This window comes from Narcine bancroftii, chromosome 7, assembly GCF_036971445.1.
Source record: "Narcine bancroftii isolate sNarBan1 chromosome 7, sNarBan1.hap1, whole genome shotgun sequence".
NCBI classification, from domain to species: domain Eukaryota; kingdom Metazoa; phylum Chordata; class Chondrichthyes; order Torpediniformes; family Narcinidae; genus Narcine; species Narcine bancroftii.
The window spans coordinates 163,830,707-163,844,757 of NC_091475.1; the positions used below are offsets into that span (position 1 = coordinate 163,830,707).

General features: G+C 41.6%; 1 long non-coding RNA gene across 3 annotated transcripts in view; it reads left to right on the forward strand.

Annotated features, from left to right (window-relative positions):
* The window catches only part of LOC138740087 (uncharacterized), a 64,220-nt gene that overhangs the window by 28,768 nt on the left and 21,401 nt on the right, over positions 1-14,051 (forward strand). For 2 of the 3 annotated variants that reach the window (XR_011342662.1, XR_011342660.1), the window contains exon 2: positions 878-1,290. This is a non-coding gene — a long non-coding RNA (uncharacterized lncRNA). The remainder of the gene's footprint in view (positions 1-877; positions 1,291-14,051) is intronic. The other variant, XR_011342661.1, reaches the window with a different exon arrangement.

The window sequence follows — 14,051 nt, forward strand, 5'->3', positions numbered from 1 at the left end:
AGGGGCAGCAATGTTAGCCTAGGAATTAGTGCAACGCTCTTACATTGCCAGTGATCGAGACTGAGGCTCAAATCCCTCGCTGTCTGGAAGGAGTTTGTATGTTCTCCCTGTGTCTGTGTGGGTTTTCTCTGGGAACTCCAGTTTCCTCCTACTGTTCAAACTGTACCGGGGGTTGTAGGTCAATTGGGTGAAATTGGGCGGCATGGACTCATAGGCCAAAATGTTACTATGCTGCATGTCTAAATTAAATTATAGCGGATGGCTTAACTGGTGTGGACTAGAAGCATATGTTGCTAACTGAGAATAATTTGTGATGACAGCATATTAATACCGTTAATCAATAAACCATTCAAAGATCAGTTAACTGTTATTAAGCTTAAGTAATCACTCCAAATTACAAAGTCAGAATGGAAACAGGGAGGGATTGCTTTTTTTCATTCTCTATTTGTCTGGCAGTCCAAGATGTTTGCTAAGTCTTATTTGGCAACACTCTTCCCTTTGAATCAATAAGTCTGATTTCACAGCCATAATTACAAACATCTAAACTTGTGCTGCTGCGCAGATTTGGAGTGTGCACTGTTGTAGGTAATATTTATTGAACCCAAGGCCTGGTTGCTCTCTTGGGGGATAAAACAATCCTTTCAAATAATTCAAGATATGCAGGTGACTTGTTCCTTGCCTGCATTTATGATTGACAAGACCTAAACTGACTTATCATTCACACAGTCAGTGGGTTACCAATGAATTTCATATCATGTCAGAGAGATATTGTTGCATTCAGAAGTATTCAACCAAGTTATATAAACATAAAAATTATGTTAATCACTGAATTCTAATTCATGATTTTAATTGCCTTCTTTGTTTTTTTCCTCAACAGCTTAAAAACATCTTAAAATACCCATCCATCAAAAATAGAAAATGTTATGAAACAGTCGTGTTTAATTTGCAGAGAATGGGAAAAGGTGAAAAGAATAACGTTTGAAATAAGGTTGAAACTCATAGAGACTAAATGATACAAATGGTAGCTATTATTTGCCACTCATTAACCCATGATTGACTAAAAGTCACACTGCATGCATTTTTTAAGGAGTTGTGAATGAATTAAAAATTAAGCAGTCAAATAACCTTTTGAAGAGAGGAAGGTCATTGATAAAGCAGCTGAAGATGATTAAACCTTGAACACTGCATTGGGTACTTCAGTGAAGTTCCTATAGCATCTCATATCTGTAATGCTGATAATAATGCAAATTGTTGATTGCAAAAGCTACACTGGTTCACCAGCATCCTCAGGTAAGGAAATTCTTCCTCATTGTTTGACTCAAGAACCACCAGCAAATAGTTTAACTGCCTTTTCAAATAGCAACAAATTCTGGTCCAGTTAGTGACAGGTAAACTCTATAAATATGACATGGCTTAATTTGGTACCAAGCATAGATGCATTGTAGGATCAGCAGAAGAGGGAGATGGGGTAGTGTTCAGGACTCATTGCCTGCACAATTCTCTCTGTAATACACAGCTGCTTGGAGCAGATAATGAGTACAGTTTTAATCAGAACCAGGCTGTATACTAATTTCTCAATGGATTATGATTGGCAGAATGAAATAACTCTGAGGTTTGAAGTGATACTGGACATCCCCTATGTACAGAGGTTTATTGATCAGAAACCCACAAGCCCAAACCTGATCCATAGTAAAATTCAGGATTTAGATCATTGTACCAGCCAGGTGCAGGAACCTTGTCATTTTCAACTGGGTTTGAGAATAAATTTTACATTGCATGCAGTTTCTATTGAAAATAATTGATGATTGTGAATAATTACAAGACAATAATCTAATTAAGAGTTCAACGATTCTCAAAACCAATGAGAGTAACACTTGCGTTTTTTTACAGTCACTGAACAGTTTTTTACAGTCCATGTTGTGCCAGTATTGTTTATATTTAATATTTACTGGAGCTGAAGACAGGTGGCAGGGGTTGGAGTTTTTTAATGAATTACTTTTCACTATTTTCGCTAACTGGCTAATGTGCTCCAGCTAATTGATGCACATCGATACCTTAACTGAAGGATAAATGTTTTGACAGTATTCTAGCTGCTTTAACAGATAGTGATCAGCATTTAGTTGTTGTGAAATAATACAGCCTTTCTATTAAATATTAAATGTATTAGATGTTAGAGTAACTGAAAATGTTGTTGCGATATTAATACTAAAACATGTTACCCTGCAATGTCTTTTTTCATGCAGAATTTGATTTGCCCTTCACAATAGCATCACTGCTTACTGTGATGAAGCTCTTTGAGAGGTTGGTTATGCAGCAGATTAACTCCTGTCTCAGATAAGGACTTGAACCCACTTCAATTCCCCTATCAGCAATGAGCGATGTCATCGTGCTGGCCCTCAACTCTATGTGAGATCACCTTGACCAGAAGAATACCCACATTAATGTTGTTGATTAATTACAGCTTGACGTTCAACACACTACACCAGCAAAATTTATGACGATAAACTAAGGGATCTATGACCCTGTTCATCTCCGTGCAACTGGATCCTTGACTTGATCCTATCAGCAGACCCCCAATCAGTAATGATTAGTAACATCACTTCCTCCTTTCTGAACCTCGTGCTTGCATGCTTAGTCTCTTGCTCTATTCCCTGTACACGCATGACTGCTTAGACAAGTTTGGTTCCAACACAATCCATAAATGTACTGATGACACCCACCATTGTTGGTCTGATACTGGAAATGATGAGCCAGAATACAGGATGAAGATCAAGGACATGGATGGATGGTGCCAGAACAACAATCTTTCTCTTAATGTCAAAAGGCCAAACAGTTTATGATGGATTTTGGAAAGGGGAGGCTGAGGGACCACAAACCCATCCTCATTGATAGGACAGAAGTGAAGAGAGTGAGTACCTTCAAGTTCTTGGGAGTCCACATACCGCAAAACCACTCCTGGAGCCAGCACATCAAGGCAACCATGAAGAAGCAATACAATTGCCTTTTCTGTCGAAGAAGTCTGAAGAGGTTTGGAACGCCATCGAATACTCCACCAAACTTCTTCACGTGCAGTGTGGAAAGTATTCAGACTGGTTTTTGCATTTCAGCCTAGTTTGGTAATTCATTTACAGGGCATTCAGATGGCAGCATTTAAAGTGCAACGTTGGCCACCTGAAGGACACAGCTGCACAGGATGCGGCTCTGAGCACACTCCGGCTCCTGCCCGGTGACAGCTGAGATCAGCAGCCTGACCCTTTAACATCCGCTTTCAGCCCACTCCATCCGGGTGGCTGGGGGAGCCGCTGAGCTGATTATCCCTCTCTGAGGAGGATTACGTAGCTCACCTCAAGAGCGCCTCCTGCACATTCAAAACAGCTGCATATTGCCTAAACGTGCGGCTTTACAGGCGGGGCAATTAGCCACCTGAAAGTGCCTAGCACATTCATTTCATTACATTGTCAACCAATACCACAGAGGGTTATCGGCAGGGGGATCTAGCGGAGTTGTTTAAGTGAACTGGCGTGGACTTGAAGGGCCAAGATGGCCTGTTTCCATGCCATAAACTGTTATATGGTTCTATGGATGCAGAAAGCAGCAGGAAGTAGCAAATATAGCCTCGTCCATCATTGGCTCCAACCTCCCACGCGTGAAAGATGTCCTATATGAGGTGCTGTCTCAAGAAGGCAGCCAACAACATAAAGGATCCTCACCACCCTGTTCACAGCCTCTTCTCGCAGCCACCTTTGAGAAGGTACAGGAGCCTGAGTTCAGCATCTTTTTAATCAATAAGTTCTTTTTTTTCAAATGTCTATCGGGCTCTTGAACCTCCTCTTTCTATTTTATTCATAAAATACTCCAACACTGCGAAGGACCTGTCTGCACTATTGACCTGTCTTGTGTTAACTGTAACTGTGAATATTTAATCTATCTTCTTTTGATTATCTCTTTCTATGTCCTTCTGTATGGCAATTCAACATGTACTATTTTTAAAATTAGACAAATACAGGACAGTAACAGGCCATTTTGGCCCACAAGTGCATGCCGCCCAATTTACACCTAATTAACCTACACCCTTGCTATGTTTCGAATGGTGGGAAGAAACTGGAGCCCCCCGGGGAAAATTGACACAGACACGGGGAGAATGTACAAACTCCTGACAGACAGCTCAAGATTCGAACCCCAGTCCTGATCAATGATGCTGTAAAGGTGTTGCGCTAACCACTACGCCAACCATGCCGCTCCTAACAGAGTAGTAAAATGATTTATAGAAGGATCATGGCATTCTGATTCAGGTACTGAAGTGTTAGGAACAGAGTTGTCATGTTGGGCTTTATCTTTTACAAAGTACATGTGTGGCAAGAAAGGATTTTGATGCTTGTATACATTGTACTTATGTCCACGTCAATTAACTCATTTTCCTGTTTTCATCATAAAACCAAAAGTAATCTTTAATCTAGTTGAATCTATCTTTCAAAACCTTGATTCTGAGGAGAGCTTGATCTTCTAATCAGAGGACTATTTTTGCTTAATTTATTTACCCAATTCTGCCAGTCACTTATTTTATGACAACGACCAATACTGCTATAAATTCCATTTACACTTTTGAGGTTTTCTCTAATTGAGAGCTGATTTCCTTCTGAAGACATTCATCTTAAACATGATTTTTCTGCACTTTCTTCATATCTCTCCTGTTAAGAAGGCCACCTCCTGCCCCACCTCACTGATGGCGAAAGATTGCTGCTCCTGCTGCTACTTCTGGGAGCTGTGCTCTACCATTCTTACTTTCTCACCTACCTTCAAGAAGTCAAATAATTGTTGAGGTGATAGTGGTCTCTTGGTATCTGCTCTATTTTGCATAATAATTAGGAAAAAACATGCTCTCTAAATTCTGAATTCCCTGATCTAATCTAATACCAACACAATGGATCTCTGGATATACTGCTACAATTATCAAACACTCCACTTCTCAATTACTTTTGGCCACACCTCATTCTTCCCTGAGCAGTACACAAAAGTGCTGAAGAAACTCAGCAAGTCATGCAACATCCATAGGAAGTAGAAAGCAATCAACATTTTGGGTCTGAGCCCCTGGTCAGGAATCTGTGTACTTCATCAGACCCCAGCATTTGCAGATTTTATTGTTTAACTTCATGTTTTCCTGAATTTGTAGTTCCTCCAGAGTATGCTTACATGCGAATCAGATCCTTAAAAGAACATTTAACATAGAACAGTACAGCACAGGAACAGGCCCTCTGGCCAACAGTGTCTGAAACTAATGCTCTAATACTTGCACACAATTCCCCAAAATATTCATGCATCTATATTGCAGTCCCCTTCACTGCTAATGTCTGCTTCCATTATTACTCCTGGCAGCCCTTTCCAGGTATCCATTTTTAAATAATCTCATGCATGTCGTGATCCTCCTGACCACTGGAGGCTAATTTGTTGCAGCTCTGGTAGATTCAAGATGGTTGCCTCCATGTGGTCCTAAGTGAGTTCTTTAGCTAATAGTATAGTTGCTTTTTTAAAAAAAAACAAGTTTCTTTATTACAATAAAAGAAACATCACAATGTACATCTCCTTTAAACTTTCCCCCTCACTTTATACACATACCCTTTTGTGCAGCACAGTTGATGTAGCGGTTAGCGCAATGCATTTACAGCGCTAGCAATCAGGACCAGACTTGGGTTTGAATCCCGTGATGCCTATAAGATGTTTGTACGATCTCCTTGTGTCTACGCGGGTTTTCTCTGGGAGCTCCAGTTTCCTCCCACCCTTCAAAAATGTACCAGAGTGCCAGCTGGAGACTCAGCAGATCAATGTGCTGTTCCTTGGCACTCAGTACCGTTTATATAAAAAAAAAAGTACCAGAGTGTAGGTTAATGGGCGGCATGGACTTGTGGGGCTTGTGGGGATGAATTGGCTTGTTACAGTGCTTAATGTCTAAATAAAATAAAATTAATTAATTGATTAAATAAATGGATGAATAAATAGATAGATAAATAGAAAATATACTCTGATAAAGTTTTCTGACACAACTTCTTTTGAGTCTCCCCTCAGTCTCTGGAACTCCAGAGAAAACAATCCCAAGTTTTTACAGCATCATATCCTTTAATCAGACAACATTTTGATACATCTTTTCTGTACCCTATCCAAACCCTGCACATCCTTCATGCAATGGGCTGACAAGAACTTCACACTGTACTCCAAGATTTATATAGCTGTAATATAGCTGAACAAGCTTATGTGCTGGGGCTTGTTGAGGTTATGAAAAGGAAGTGGTGGATCTTCTTAAAAATATTAGAATTGGTAAGTCCCTGGAACTGGTCGAGGGCCTTTGACAATGATCTTTGCTTCTTCCCTGGAGGTAGTGAAGGATTGGAGAATGGCAAATATAGTCCCTTGTTTAAGGAAGTAACAAAACAAATTGAGGAAAGTAGGGCAATAAATGTGGTGTATATTAGTAAGGCTCTGGTAGATTCAAGATGGTAAACTCATTCAAAAAATCACGAGGGATCGGATCCATGGAACCTTGGCTGTGGATTCAGAATTCGATTGCGGAAAGCTAAGGGTAGTAGTAGATGGAATGTATTCTGTCTGGGGGTCATCAACTAGTGGAATTCTGCATGGATCTGTTCTAGCATCCCATCTCTTTGTGATTTTTATAAATCACCTGGATGAAGAAGTAGATAATACAAAGGCTGGAGGTTTTGTAAAGAGTGTAGAATGTTGTCAGGTTAAAGGTTGCAGGGTTGGGTGGAAAAATTACAGCTGGAGTTCCATCTAGATATGTTGGAAGTGATGCATTTTGGAAGGTCAAATTTGATGGTAGATAATGTGATTAATGGCAGGGCTCATAACAGTATGGAATTAAAGAAGGACCATGGAATCTGAATGCATGGATCTCTCAAGGTTGCCATGCAGATTGATAGGGAGTTAAAAGGGCTTATGGTATGCTGACATTCAATAGTCGGGGGATTGAGAAAAGGTGTTGTGAGATAATGTTGCAGCTCTATAAAGCTCTGGCAAGGACACTCTTGGAAAATTAGAACCACACCAACCATAGAACATTACAGCACAGAAACAGGCCCATTAGACACTTTAGTTGGTGCTGAACCATTTTTTTAGCCTAGTCCCACTGACCTGCACCCAGTCCATAGCCTTCCATACCATTCCCATCCATTTACCTGTCCAAAATCTTCTTAAATGATAACATTGAGCCCGCATTCACCATTTCTGCTGGCAGCTCATTCCATACTCCCACCACTCTTTGTGTGAAAAAGTTCCCCCGAAGCTATTCCCCTTTCACTTTTAACCCACGTCCTCTAATTTGTATCTCACCTACCCTCAGTGGAAAATCCTATCTGCATTTACTCCATACATTTATCTCCATCATAACTTGAAATACCTCTATCAAATATTCCCTCATTCTTCTATACTCCGGGGAATGAAGTCATAACCTATTCAACTTTTCCCTGCAACTCAGTTCCTAAAATCAGGGCAACATCCTAGTAAATCTTCTCTGCACTCCTTCTATCTTATTGATATCTTTCCTGTGGTTAGGTAACCAAAATTGTACATATTACTCCAAATTTAGCCTCACTAATGTCTAATACAACTTTACCATAACATCCCAAATCCTGTACTCAATACTTTGATCTATGAACACTAATGTGCCAAAAGCTGTCTTTACAACCCTATCAATGGTGATACCACTTTCAGGGAATGATGTATCTATTCTTAGATCCTCTATTCTACTGCACACCTCAGTGCCCTGCCATTTGCTGTGTATGTCCTTTCTTGGTTTGTTCATCCAAAATGCAATGCCTCACTCTTGTCTGTATTAAATTCCATCTGCCATTTTCAGCCCCTTTTTTTTCCAGCTGATCCAGATTCTTCCGCAAGCTTTGAAACCTTTCTTTGCTGTCCATAATACCTTGAATCTTAGTGTGATCTGCAAACTTGCTGATCCAATTTGCCAAATTATCATCCAGATCATTGATATAGTTGTCAAATAACAATGGTCCTAGCACTGATTCCTGAGGCACACAGGCCTCCAGGCTGAGAAGCAATCATCCATCACTACTCTCTGGCTTCTCCCATCCAGCCATTGTAGAATCCAATTCACTACTTCACCATGGAATTCTGAGCATCTGAACCTTCCTAACTAAACTCCCATGTGGGACCTTGACAAAGGCTTTACCTAAGTCCATGAAGACAACATCCATACCCTTGCCTTTGTCAACTTTCATGGTAACCTCCTAGAAAAATTATACAAGATATCATGCACAAAGCCATTTACACTATCCTTAATCAGTTTCTGCTGATGTAAATAATAGAATATTCAATCCCTTAGAACATTTTCCAAAAATTTACCTAGTACTGACATCAGGCTCACTTGCTGATAATTTCCAGGCTTATATTTGGAGCATTTTTTAAACAACAGAACATAAGCCATCCACCAATCTTCAGGCACCACACCCATGGCTAATGCCATTTTAAGTATTTCTGCCACAGTCCTTGCAATTTCTACACAAGCCTCCCTCAAAGTCCAAGGGAATATCTTGTCGGACCCTGGGAATTTATGCATCCTTATTTGCTTTAAGTCAGCAAGCACTTCCTTTTTCTTTAATCCATATAGGTTCCATGACCTCACTGCTTGTTTTCCTTACTTCCAACAACTCTGTGCCCATTTCCTGAGCGAATAATGATGAAAAAAAAAACATTTAAGATCTCCCCCATCTCTTTTGGCTCCATACAAAATTGACCACTCCTTTAAGAAGACCAATTTTATCCCTTAATATCTTTTTGCTCTTAATATACTTATAGAAAACCTTAGGATTTTCCTTCACATTGTCTTCTTATAGCCTTCCTGATTTCTTTCTTAACTAGGTCCCTTGAAGATCTATGCCTTCTAACCTTGTCTTTCTTCTTTGGCTTGGCTTCGCGGACGAAGATTTATGGAGGGGGTAAAAAGTCCACGTCAGCTGCAGACTCGTTTGTGGCTGACAAGTCCGATGCGGGACAGGCAGACACGATTGCAGCGGTTGCAGGGGAAAATTGGTTGGTTGGGGATGGGTGTTGGGTTTTTCCTCCTTTGCCTTTTGTCAGTGAGGTAGGCTCTGCGGTCTTCTTCAAAGGAGGTTGCTGCCCGCCAAACTGTGAGGCGCCAAGAAGCACGGTTTGAGGCGATATCAGCCCACTGGCGGTGGTCAATGTGGCAGGCACCAAGAGATTTCTTTAGGCAGTCCTTGTACCTTTTCTTTGGTGCACCTCTGTCACGGTGGCCAGTGGAGAGCTCGCCATATAACACGATCTTGGGAAGGCGATGGTCCTCCATTCTGGAGACGTGACCCATCCAGCGCAGCTGGATCTTCAGCAGCGTGGACTCGATGCTGTCGACCTCTGCCATCTCGAGTACTTCGACGTTAGGGATGTAAGCGCTCCAATGGATGTTGAGGATGGAGCGGAGACAACGCTGGTGGAAGCGTTCTAGGAGCCGTAGGTGGTGCCGGTAGAGGACCCATGATTCGGAGCCAAACAGGAGTGTGGGTATGACAACGGCTCTGTATACGCTTATCTTTGTGAGGTTTTTCAGTTGGTTGTTTATCCAGACTCTTTTGTGTAGTCTTCCAAAGGCGCTATTTGCCTTGGCGAGTCTCTTGTCTATCTCATTGTCGATCCTTGCATCTGATGAAATGGTGCAGCCGAGATAGGTAAACTGGTTGACCGTTTTGAGTTTTGTGTGCCCGATGGAGATGTGGGGGGGCTGGTAATCATGGTGGGGAGCTGGCTGATGGAGGTCCTCAGTTTTCTTCAGGCTGACTTCCAGGCCAAACATTTTGGCAGTTTCCGCAAAGCAGGACGTCAAGCGCTGAAGAGCTGGCTCTGAATGGGCAACTAAAGCGGCATCGTCTGCAAAGAGTAGTTCACGGACAAGTTTCTCTTGTGTCTTGGTGTGAGCTTGCAGGCGCCTCAGATTGAAGAGACTGCCATCCGTGCGGTACCGGATGTAAACAGCGTCTTCATTGTTGGGGTCTTTCATGGCTTGGTTCAGCATCATGCTGAAGAAGATTGAAAAGAGGGTTGGTGCCAGAACACAGCCTTGCTTCACACCATTGTTAATGGAGAAGGGTTCAGAGAGCTCATTGCTGTATCTGACCCGACCTTGTTGGTTTTCGTGCAGTTGGATAATCATGTTGAGGAACTTTGGGGGACATCCGATGCGCTCTAGTATTTGCCAAAGCCCTTTCCTGCTCACGGTGTCGAAGGCTTTGGTGAGGTCAACAAAGGTGATGTAGAGTCCTTTGTTTTGTTCTCTGCATTTTTCTTGGAGCTGTCTGAGGGCAAAGACCATGTCAGTAGTTCCTCTGTTTGCGCGAAAGCCGCACTGTGATTCTGGGAGAATATTCTCGGCGACACTAGGTATTATTCTATTTAGTAGAATAGTTTAATAGTGACAGGTATTATTCTATTTAGTAGAATAGTTTAATAGTGACAGGAACATACAAACTCTATTCTCTTAAATTTTCACCTATAAAGGACCTCCACTTACCTCACACATCCTTGCCCGAAAACAACTTACCCCAATCGATACATTTCAGATCATAGAACATAGAACTCTACACCACAGTAGAGGCTTTGATGTTATGCCAACCCATATGTGAAAAAATTTTAAAACCCAACTTACCCCATTACCCTATATTTTTCTTTCATGCATTTGCCTCTCTAAGAGTCTTTAAATTTCCCTTAAAGTTTCAGGCTCTACCACCATCCCAGGCAAGGCATTCCAGGCACTCATAACTCTACATAAAATTTGTACACTTATCTTCTGATGTTTGCTATTCCTGCCCTGGGAAATAGGTGCTTACTGTCCACCTTATTCATACCTCTCATAATCTTGTAGACCTCTATCAAGTATCTTCTCATCCTTCTATTCTTCAGAGAGAAAAGTCCCGGTTCTACTAACCTTGCCTCATAAAACTTGTTTTCCAATCCAGGCCACATCCTGGTAAATTTCCTCTGCACCCTCTTCATAAATTCCACATCCTTGGTGACTATTCTGGTCATAAGGTGACCAGAGCTGAACACAATACTCTGGTCTTACCAGAGAGTTGTAGAGTTGCCACATGACCTCTCTACTCCTGAACTCAATTCCCCTTTTAACGAAGTCTAGCATCCCATAGAACTTTTGAACTATCCTATCAGCCTCTGCAGCAACCTTGAGGGATGTATGGATTTGAACCCCAAGATCCCTCTTTTCATCCACCCTATTAAATAACTGTCCATTAACCCTGTACTCAGCCTTCTGGTTTGTTCTTCCAAAATGCATCACTTCACACTTATCCAGATTGAAATTCAACTGCCAGTTTTTTGTCAACTCTGCATCCTGTCTCTAACTTGTAACCTTCGACAACCTTTAGCTCTATCCACAAATCCTCCAACCTTTGTGTCATCCACAAACTTACTGACCCATCCTTCTGTTTCTTCATCCAGGTCATTTATAAAAATCACAAATGCAGGGGTCTCAGAACAGATATTTTTTCATTTCCTCAAAATTGGTATTTCTCCCATTTAGAATCTCATCCCAAGACCTAGACCTATCCTTCTCCATACTTCACTTGAAACTAATGGCATTATTATGACTGGACCCAAAATGTCACCTGTGCTGTCTCGTTCTCTAATAGGAAATCGAATATTGCACTCTTTATAGTTTCTACCCTTATATATGATGTAGAAAACTTTAGTGAACACATTTGACAAACTCCAAGCCATTCAGCCCTTTTACAGTCAATGTGTTGAAAATTAAAATCTCCTACTATCACAATCTTTTGTTTCCTACAACTGTCTGCTATCTCTCTACAGATTTGCTTTTCCAATTTTCGTTGACTCTTGGGCAGTCTATAATACAACCCGATGAGTGTGGTTGTACCTTTCCTGTGCCTTAGCTCTAAATAGCCACAGTAGATGAGCTGTCTGGCCTATCCTGCCTGAGCACAGCTCTGATATTTTCCCTAACAAGCAATGCCACTCTTGTTCTGGTTGCCTCTTTACAGGAAAGATGTAGAAGTAATTGAGAGAGTCAGAATCAGAATTTATAGTCATGAACAAGCCACTAAATTTGTTGTTTTGTGGCAGCATCACATTGCAAACAGTCATTTAAACCAACTTACAAAAATGAATAAAAATAGTGCACAAAAATTCAAAGTAAGGCAGTGGCTTTGGTTCATTGATCATTCAGGAATTTGTTGGCAGCGGGGAAGAAGCTGTCCAGGTGCTGCTGAGTGCTCGTGTTTATGTTGTACTAGTGCAGAGGAGATTTACCTGGATATTGCCTGGATTGGAGAACGTGTCTTAAGATGGAAGGTTAGCAAAGCTAGGGCTTTTCTGTTTGCAGCGAAGAAAAATGAGAAGTGACTTAATAGAGATCTACAAGATTATGAGAGTCATAGATGGAGTGGACAGCCAGCACTTTTTTGCTGGGTGAGAGACGCAAGCATTAGAGGATATTGGTAAAATGTGAGGGGAGAAAAATTTAAGGGGGATGTCAGGGTTACTTTCTTTGGCACAGAGAGTAGTGGGTGGGTGGCGAGAATGCATTGCCAGATGTAGTGGTACAATGGGGACATTTAAAAGACTCTTAGATAGGCACATGGAGGCATGAAAAGTAGAGAGTTCTGGGTGTGAAGTAGGGAAGGTTCAGTAAGTTTACATAGTTTGGCACAGCATCGTGGGCCAAAAGGCTTGTACTGTGCTATGATATCCTACGTGCTATACCTTCCTTAACCCAATGTTTGCCTTCAAAACATACCACAGACCTTCTTTACAACCCTATTCACTTATGATTGATATTATTAACCAGTTTTGTCTGGAATGATGGAACAAATCTTGTCTCATTAATGATTGGTCTGCTGCAGCCGACCAATAATTAATTGCAGCAACCTGGCCATTAATTTTAATTACGATTTTAAAAATTTTAATTTAGAGATTCAGCATGGTAACAGGCCCCTCAGGCCTATGAGACTGCACCATCCAAATACACTCATGTGAACAATTAATTATCCCCATACATCTTTGGAATGTGGGCAGAAACTGGAGCAGCAGGAGGAAGCCCATTCAGATTTGGGGAGAATGCAAACTCCACACAGACAGCTGGATTCATACCCGGGTTGCCGTGCTAACTACTACCCGAATGGTGCTGCGAATGAGTTGCAGTCCTTTGGGACTGAGGCACAGAAACGATTTAACCTGCTTTTTTCAACATTGTTGTTAGTGTCAGTGGCATACCGAGCTCCTCTCTGGGAAGATCCAATCGGTGTACTTCTATGCCTCTGGGCAAACAATGGATTGGCATTTCTCTAGATCAGCTGCATTCTGCTTGTTCCTGCAAAATGATACATGATACCTAGTTTTATTAAAAGTTGTTCTCATGAATTGCTTTGGATGAGCATGCAGATTCTGGAGTTTTACATGACGTCAGTAATACCACTTTCTACCTTTTGCAGTCGTGTGAACTTTGGCTTCCTGCCTCTGACATTTCCCATATTTCATTGTCTGCCCCCTAAGCTACCTTTAACGCTCATGTGTCCTGGTTCTGAACTGGTGGGGGCACCACTACTGCCCATAACTTTGTCCAATAAACATGCACCTGTATTTTGAGCTGACATCCATGAAGATGTTCTTGATGATGGGGAGAGTTTTGTCTGTCATGTACTGGGCTGTGCTAACTATCTTTGGCAGGGCTATGCACTCAGAACAGGCTATGATACAGCCAGTAAGCACACTTTCCAGTACTTATCTCTTAAGTGATAAAACCACTACACTATCCGCACTCCTACTGGCCTACTGCAGGGGATAACCACTGTACCTGCAGGTAGGCAACCTGGGAGGCTGGCCCCATCTGCCCACTGTCAAGCACTGACCTGTATAAAGACTCGAGCTGCCCCCACTTTGGGAGTCAGTCAGGCACATGGAGCCAGGAAGGTATAGAGACCTTGTGTGTGTACAAGTTTAAGGTGATTAAAGCCTGTTGTACAGTCTACGAACCTTGC